This window comes from Notolepis coatsorum, assembly GCF_963971535.1.
Source record: "Notolepis coatsorum genome assembly, chromosome: 1".
Taxonomy (NCBI): Eukaryota; Metazoa; Chordata; class Actinopteri; order Aulopiformes; family Paralepididae; genus Notolepis; species Notolepis coatsorum.
In genome coordinates this window covers 227,983,964-227,992,769 of record NC_140165.1, presented here as the reverse complement: position 1 = coordinate 227,992,769, position 8,806 = coordinate 227,983,964, and positions in this window count along the sequence as shown.

The window sequence follows — 8,806 nt, the reverse complement described above, 5'->3', positions numbered from 1 at the left end:
TCTGCATCCCCTTAACAATTGTGTGTATTGAGCTGTACTGTATTGTACCCATTCTGCAATCTGTTAATAAAGTTTTCAATCAATCAATCAATCAATCAAACATTGGCGCCGATGGTGGCATTCAGCCGGTAAAACGGAAAACCAGGCGTGGCGCTCAAAGTGTTAAGGGTTGTTCCTTTACATATGTTTTCCAGTAAGATAATCCCTTTACACATGCTTTTATTTTTAGTGTGAGATTTCTTTTTACTAATATTTTGTGTTCACCAGTCTTGGCCATGCCTGGCCTTAAACCAGCTGGCACTCATTAGTAATCACGGGCAGTATTTGTACCTGCCCATTTCTCACATTCCCTGTCGTGCCATTGCCTTTGTTTACCCTTGTGTTCAGTCACGTACTCTGTTTCACCTTTGTCCTTAATTCCCAGTGAGTCCGTTCCTTATTCCACATTCCAGAGTTTTGCAATTTGTTTTTGTTGTACAGTTTTTTAACGTGTATCATTGTTGCTTGCAACTGCTCAAGTAAAAGCCTGTTCACTTTCATTCCGTCGTCTCTGCCTCTACTCTCTCTGCTCGTGTTCTGCATTTGGGGTCTCCTCACCTATTCCCACACCGAACCTTCACACAAGGCAATTAAACTTTAAACAATTTGGCAATAACAGGCTTAGTATTCACTTAGTGTGAAAAGTGGCATCTCCCGTCGGTCACTATTCGCTGGATATCTGGTGATATGGACGTCACTTTAATCCGCAGGCAGTTCTCAAGGTTTTTATGCGTCAGTCGGTTCCTCTGAGTTGTCTTTATCGCATTCATTGATGAAAAGGACGACTCGCATACATAGGTGGAAGGGAACATTGTGAGCACATACAATGCGAGTCTCTTGGTGTTGCTGTACTCTTCTGAGCATGCTACCCAAAATGCACTCACAAACTCTGCAACCCGCAATGCATCGCTGACTAGGGAGGTTGTTTGGAAGTCCATTAGCTCCATTTCCAGTGCAGCCTCATCTAACAAGGGGATCATTCCTTGTGATTATAACAGACTGCTGTTTAATGTCGGGCCGACTTTCGGAACATTCATTTGGGAGAAATAAATAATACGTTTAATAATAAGTATAATATTAAGTAAGACAACGGATACGTTTAACGAATTCCATATAAATCGATAGTTTTAACATTAAACATTCAACATTAAACCGGTCCGTGGCTGTCAGATAGACGGTTGCGTGTAATGTAGGATAGACCGATAGAGAGAGGCGCTTTATAATACAATGGAAAAAAGACAAAGGTATAATGTTCAGTGCAAACATGTATATGTCGTTTACAGTTTATTATGCCACCTATGCAGCTCGTTTATTTTGACAGTTAAAAAAATGTCACTATCATTATATTAAATTAGCCTTTGTTTTTGGTTCTGGCCCGCCATACAATGACTTGGGGAAAAATTGGCCCGCGGCCAAACCTAATTGCCTCCTATTGTATAAGTCCTGCAGGGGTGGTAGTGCAATACCCGTAATCCATTCTGCTGAGCGCACCACTCTCTGTAGTGCCTTCCTATCCTGGGCTATGCTGTTTCCAAACCAGGCAGTGATGTTCCCAGTCAGAATGCTCTCTACAGCCCCGGAATAGAAGGAGTGGAGTATCTTCCCTGATACTCTGAACTTCCTTAATTGTCTCAGGTGGTAGAGGCGCTGATTCACCTTTTTTACCAGAGTGGCTATGTCATTTGACCATGTTAGGTCCTCTGTGATGTGGACTCCCAGGCACTTAAAATTGACCACCCTGTCTACGATAGCCCCATTTATCCACAGTAGCTTGTGTGTCACCTGCTGTATTCTCCTAAAATCCACGATCAGCTCCTTGGTTTTACCATTTTATGTCTTTTTATTATCTTCTACTTCTTTTATTTACTATTGTATTCTTGCACAATTGAAGCGGGCATGGCCAACCCGCATTTCACTATATGCCCTGGTATGTATGTGATAAATAAACCTCTTGAATCTTGAATCTTGAATCATACAATCTGTAGATGGGTCCGGTACCGGACCCATCAGGCTTAAGAGGGCTAGGCAAAATATCTAAGGTTCTCTCTCCTGATTGAATAAAGTAAAATGTATTTTCTATTTACTGCAGAGCAGAGAGACTGGGAGACCCATGTTACTGGCCAGACACTCTATATCCGTGATGGCTGTTGGAATGTAGAGCTACTTAACACTTATTTCATCAGAAAAATACCACTTACAGCATCTTTAAGTGGACCAATCCTCCAAAATGTTTACAAGATTTACTCGTCTCTCTCTATTGCTCTTTCTCTCTTGTCTCTCCCACTCTCTCTCTGACATATCATGAATGTACAGTAAACTGTGGAGAGACCACCGCAGTGTCACTCCATTTACTCACCGAATTACTTTTTAGATACGATAAGATGACACATTGAGACAATAAAAAGGCCTGTGAGTCACATAGTGAAATGATTAAAAAACGATATACATTTGATCGTCACATTCAGGGGAAAATAAAATGAAGCGAGAGCAAGAAAGAAATGGAAATACGCATGAATCAGAGCGTTTCCCAGGAGGGGGAACACGCGAGTAGTCTGCGTGGCAGAGTGTACTTGTTTGAAGATGTGCCCTCATATTCTAAAAGTGGAATTTCAAATTGCACAAAGTTTCTCATGTCACTCACAAGTCAAAACCAAGAGGAATAGTGTAGTCGGGGGTGGTTCAAGAGAGGCTATCGGCCTCTAGGCGCTGAGCGACGTGATATCAAGGCGGCAGATAATCAATATCTTGACAAGGGATTCTCTTACCTGAGGGGAAGAAGAGCCCACAGGGGGAAGAAAACCCCATGATCCCTTCTTACACAACTTTACCACGTCTCCTGCATTCCGGGAAAGATCACGACTCGGGAACTACGAGTTGACCTTTAGCGCTAAACGACTCCTGGAGCTCTGCCGTCTGTGGTTGAGAACAGCCCATTGTGAGATTCTATGAAACAGAAATATTCAAAGAGGCAATCATGTACGCTGAGCTTGTTCACAGTGCAGAGTGCAAGGAGCGTGATGAGTACCCTCTTCTCGATGCTGATGATTCTCAGGCGGTGTGTGTCTAGCAACGTGAAGGCAATGATGTTCGGCAGCTGTGGGATGATCTTTGACTATGAAAATGAAATTGTTGATTTTATGTCTGGGATCAAGTGGCACTGGATTTTCACCTGCCTGGCGGTAAAGTGCTAGACATTGAATACACAGAGCTATACACAAGCCTTGCTGGGTGTAACATGATTACGCCCCATCAAGCTCCCTGCGAAAAATAATAATAAAATACCTCAAGCCTTCAGTAGAAGGTTTGTACGAGGAGGGCTGATCGAAATGACTATATTGTGATCTAACTATTGCTTATGGATTTGTTTGACTGTTAACACATTGGACGCCAGACCCGAGAAAAGTAGGGTTTTCATTATCATTTCTGTTATTTGATATTTCCCTTCATAATTCATCCATCCAGCCTGATGTTATCATTGGGAATGAGTCTGAGATCGCAAACATCCAATACCGCTGCCTAACGTCTTACAGCCGCTATTGCACTCCATTTGAAACGATGTGGCTTGGTGTCTGGGCCGAGCTGCGGCGTACGGGCGGTGTCTAAATACTCGGGGCAGGGCAAGCGGTTATAACGGATGCATCGACGAGGGTCACCCCCCCCCCCCCCGTTCATGTTCAATGCTGGAAACACGATCGCGATCAGTACTTGGAATGGCGATTAGATAATTGGATTATTCTTTTTGCAGTACATCATAGACAAGGTAAGGGCTATATGTTATCAATCTTGCGTTGATCCGATCATTCTTTCCCCGCGATCAGAGCGTGTGTCTGTAATGTACTGTGTAACGTATTCCGTTGGTGATGATCGAAGCATAGAACCCCCCCACCCTTTCATGCATGCATGATGAAACATAATACCGATAATCTAGCGTTGATTTCAGATTGATTATTGATCCAGGCGAGGAATGGCACGATTTATAGTGAAATGCAGTAAAACGCTGTTGGCTGAGTTTCCTGGGATTACACAGAATGACTCTAAAACTATACTCATATTCACCACGTTTTTTTTGCATCTTGACCGGAAGAAACTCAATGACAATCGACTATGTTATTAGATCCATAGCTATAATATTTAATATAGTTTTAGCACTGCAAACACCGGCATTTATCCCCATTGAACAAAGCGCTGGCACACATGGCCATACGCCCACAGCGACCTCTGGGGCTGGACCTGTTAACGGTATGCTGTAAGTGATTTTTTTTTGTTTGTTCAAATAAGTAGTCTACATGTTAAAATAATAGTTCTACATTCCGACAGCCATCACTGTGTGCACAATCACTCCTAAGACTGATATAGTGTGTTTGGTCAGTAACATGGGTCTCCCAGTCCCTCTACAAAATACATTTTCTGGTATCCTGTTCCCACTTGATCTAATCAGGAGAGAGAACTCCCCACTGCAAAAATGGTCTGACAAAATTAAGAAATACACATTTGTTTTAAGCAAGTATGTCCTTGAAACAAGTAAGCAAATTTGGCTTGGCAAGATTTCTTGAAATAAGTGAAGATATCTAGGGTTCTCTCTCCTGATTGGATAAAGTGGGAACGGGATACCAGAAAATGCATTTTGTGTTTACTGCAGAGTGGAGGGACTCATGGGAGACCCATGTTACTGACCAGTGAGGGCTGTTGGAATGTAGAGCTATTTAGCACATATTTTAAGAAAATACCACTCCGCTCTCCAGGCCCAGGGTCTAGGACTAGGGATGCTTGATATTGGCTTTTTTACCGATACCGATATACCGATATTGTCCAACTCTTAATTTCCGATACTGATATCAACCGATATCAACCGATACCGATATATGCAGGGTTCCCCCCCCCCCCCCAAAAAATTTGAATAATTTAACATTACATATCTCTTGTTGTGGAATTAACACAACATTATGCATACTTTTGACAATAAATAAAATCAGAATTTGTTCTTACTTGCTTGCCTGGGTAAATAAAGGTTATAGAAATGTAATTTTTTCTTTTCTTTTTTAACCGATACCGATATTTTCCGATATCACATTTTAATGCCGATATCGGTAGGCCGATAATATCGGACATCCCTATCTAGGACACATCAATCAAAACAGTTTTCTCAGACTTGAGCTAGATTTGAAAGACGTTTCATTAAATGGGTTTTCAAGTTCCCTCCAAAATATCAGGAGATCAAGCCTATTTCTTTAAATATCACTCATTGTGATAGTCATAATGTCTGAATGAAATGGCTGAACACTGACCCCCATAAGCATAATTAGGTTGAAATGTCAATGGAAAGTGCACAACTACAGTTTATTTATCTAAATCTGTGTATACAGTATGTCTATATGTATGTATACCAATATATTTCTTTGTTGGAGTTGTGAATGCATTTTTGCATAACTTTTTTTGTATGTATGTGATGGAGCGGCTCTGTTACACTTACTGACTGCAGGCAGCATACACACACATACACACACACATACACATACACACACATACACACACACACACACACACACACACACACACACACACACACACACACACACACACACACACACACACACATACACACACCACACATTCCCAGCTCCCTTCTGTTCTTTCTAAGTACTTCATAAACCTCTCTATTATCCCTCTTTCCTTTACTGTTTCAGTAGCACGACCAAGAGTGCACACTTGGGAGTTCTATTTACATGTATACATTCATACATACTGTTGTGAAGGGTCAGATTAAAGCTGAGAATCTACATTTATTGTTTTATATACATTGTATATTATTTATATATACACGGTATATCCCTTTAAACCTGCGTTCGAACCATAGTAATATTCACTTTCCTTATGGATAATGCCCCCTGACGACGGCGCCAGGCAGTCTCGCACTCAGACAGGTTTCAAGGGTGAGTCTGGGCTAGTCAGGACATGCCCTTGGCAGTGTATTGATTCCGGGCAAGTGGTTAGGTTTAGGACTAGATAACCACTTAAGTATATATACGGCGCAGGTGCGAACAGCAGCAGTCCGTCTAAAGTCTGTTCATCTTCGTTCATCAAGTTCATCCCGAGTCAATGGGTAGTGAAGTGAGCAACCGTGCGTTGAGACCACGTGCGAATAGAATAGTAAAGTGTCAGAGTTTAATGCAGTAACGTCAAGTTCGACCTAGTTTAATGTGAAGTAAATAGTCGTTCATTTATTGTATATCGTGCAACCACAGTTCGTTTGTGTGTAGCATTACCCAGCGGTTCGTTCGTGTTAGCTAGTGGACCTTAGCCAGGGTGCGTGGACTAAATACATTGGTGCCAGTACCCGAGGAGGCCTAGTCGGAGAACCTGTTGGACATGTGCACAGGAGAACCAGCGGCGGCGATTGCAGAACCATTACTGGTTGGATTATATTGATTGTGGAACGTGTTACCCGGAGAAGAGCATCGTTGATTTCCACTATCGTTTGGGATTTAACCTTGTGAGGATTTACACTCGGGCTGGCCTCATGGACAGAGGCTGGCTAGCTATCATCGTTTGCTATCGAGCATTGGATTACAGTTATTGCTTTTGTTGCTGATCGTTGGATTTACAAGGACTGGCTTCTGTACGCGAAACCCCTTTATTCTTCATTGAATCAGACTGAGTATCCGAACATTCCTCTATCCTCTAGACCTTACAACTCTGAGAGGAACCCAGTGTCTCCAGGCGGTACCAGCGTTACCTTCTACAATTGCTATTATACGCCAGGTGGCGTCAGCCTAGTACCCATCGTAGGAATCATTCTATTCCCAGTGCCTTATGCTACTGACTGACTTTATGCATATTCTTCGCCATACAAGCGCAACCCTAATTCTCATTCTGTAACCTAATGTTGCATAATAATAAAATACCCTCAAATACTATTTCTTTGTCAATGCCGTGTTATTATGAGTGTTCACCATCTATATTCGATGTACTGTCTGGCCAGTAATTAAAGTACATACCTAGCAGTGGTTTAATCTATCACAATCTTTAATACAGTCAGGGTTTTGTAACCCCTCAGTTACACATACCTTCACACAAGCATTACAGTATATCCACTCACCATTATCCACAACATATTCGCCCCTGCACTTCCCCATGCTGGCGTTGTTTGGCAAATGTTAAATAGTGTACTTGCGCACGTTCATGGTCATGCAAACGACATAATTATCTTATTTACATTTAGTCATTTAGCTGATGCTTTTTTCCAAAGCAACGTACAAGTTCTGTACGACAAGTCAGCAGGAAGGGTACAACTCTTACAGCTGAGTAACAATGATCATCAAACAGTGCTGAAACGTGGGTGTTGCAGTGTTCAGTGCATAGTACTAAAGACATATTAGTGGTATAATTGTTTTAAAGGTATTATTATTGTTGCAAATAACTTGTTTAGGTTTAAAGGGAAACTATTTTACTATTTCTTTCACTATTTGGGCACTTTTACACAATTCCTGTGAGTCTATGGAACACCTCTGTAATATATATATTTTTTTTATTCATTGTTTTGTATTTCTAATCAAGTCCTCAAAAACAGCATTTTTCTACCTCAAGATCTCGAGCCGTTTTGAGCTGACTGTGTGGAGTGGGTACAGAACTGTGTGCAGCTCATCTTGTATCTCTCCATTATCATGCAGCGGTGTCTCTCTGACATCACAAATCGCGCACATTTTCAAATGAGTTCAGTGAGGGTGAATATTGTGAGAGGAGAATTGGAAGAATGCGCCAATATGAGAATTTTGAGACATAGATCATATTAATATAAGTTCACATAGCTAGGAAACAATGCTAAACACTCAAAAAGGCCATTTATAAGATAGTTCCCCTTTAAGGAAATTTGTTCTCATCTATGGATAATCCTTGTGTAAAATAAATGTCTTTATTAAACTGTGAATGCTTTATTCGTTATATAACTGTGTGAAGCCTAGTTGGATTGGCTACCAGAGATAAAAGGGGTGCCTTGGCCAAAGTCTTGATTTGGCTTACAGAGAAGATATTTTTGATTGGTTGTTTGTTTTGTTGGAATATACCAGAGTTATTGATGTTGTCCTTGTGTAATAGTTGAACATCTTAGGTGTAGAGTATTTATTTTCTTTCTTTTTGTAAATAGTATCACCTTTGCATCTTGGGAGGCTGGCAAAATAAAGTACACAATGAATATATTTGAGGAGTTTGAAATATAACCCTGCAACAATTGAATTTCCATATATGTGTGTGTATGTATATACCAATATCTATTTTTGTTGGCAATTCCCATAAATCTATGTATGTGTGTTGTGAGTTGTGAATGCATTTTTGCTATAATTTTCACAATTCTAATGTCCAGGGGAAAGGAGATGTGGAACAATATAATTCATGGCAAAGAAGTAACTTGAATCAGGCTTCCTTGCCTGCTAGGCCGGGCACAAGTGTGCACAATCACTCCTAAGATCAGCACAACGCTGTCCGAGGTGCTGAAACAGATTTGTGGTTTCACTATTGACAAGTGCTGGTTAAACTTCTATACTATACTATACTGTATCATTGTGTGTGGGCTCCTTTTCTACTTCAATTGCACAATAGGATCTTATGAACACTGGTCATCCATGGTATGCTGTTAGGAACATTGGTCATCCATGGTAATATGATGTTAGGAACACTGTCACCCATGGTACTATTGTGATACGAACACTTTCACCCATCCATGTTGATTTTACTGTTTAATTTCTAAAATCAACAGAACTGCTCAGTGGTTAAT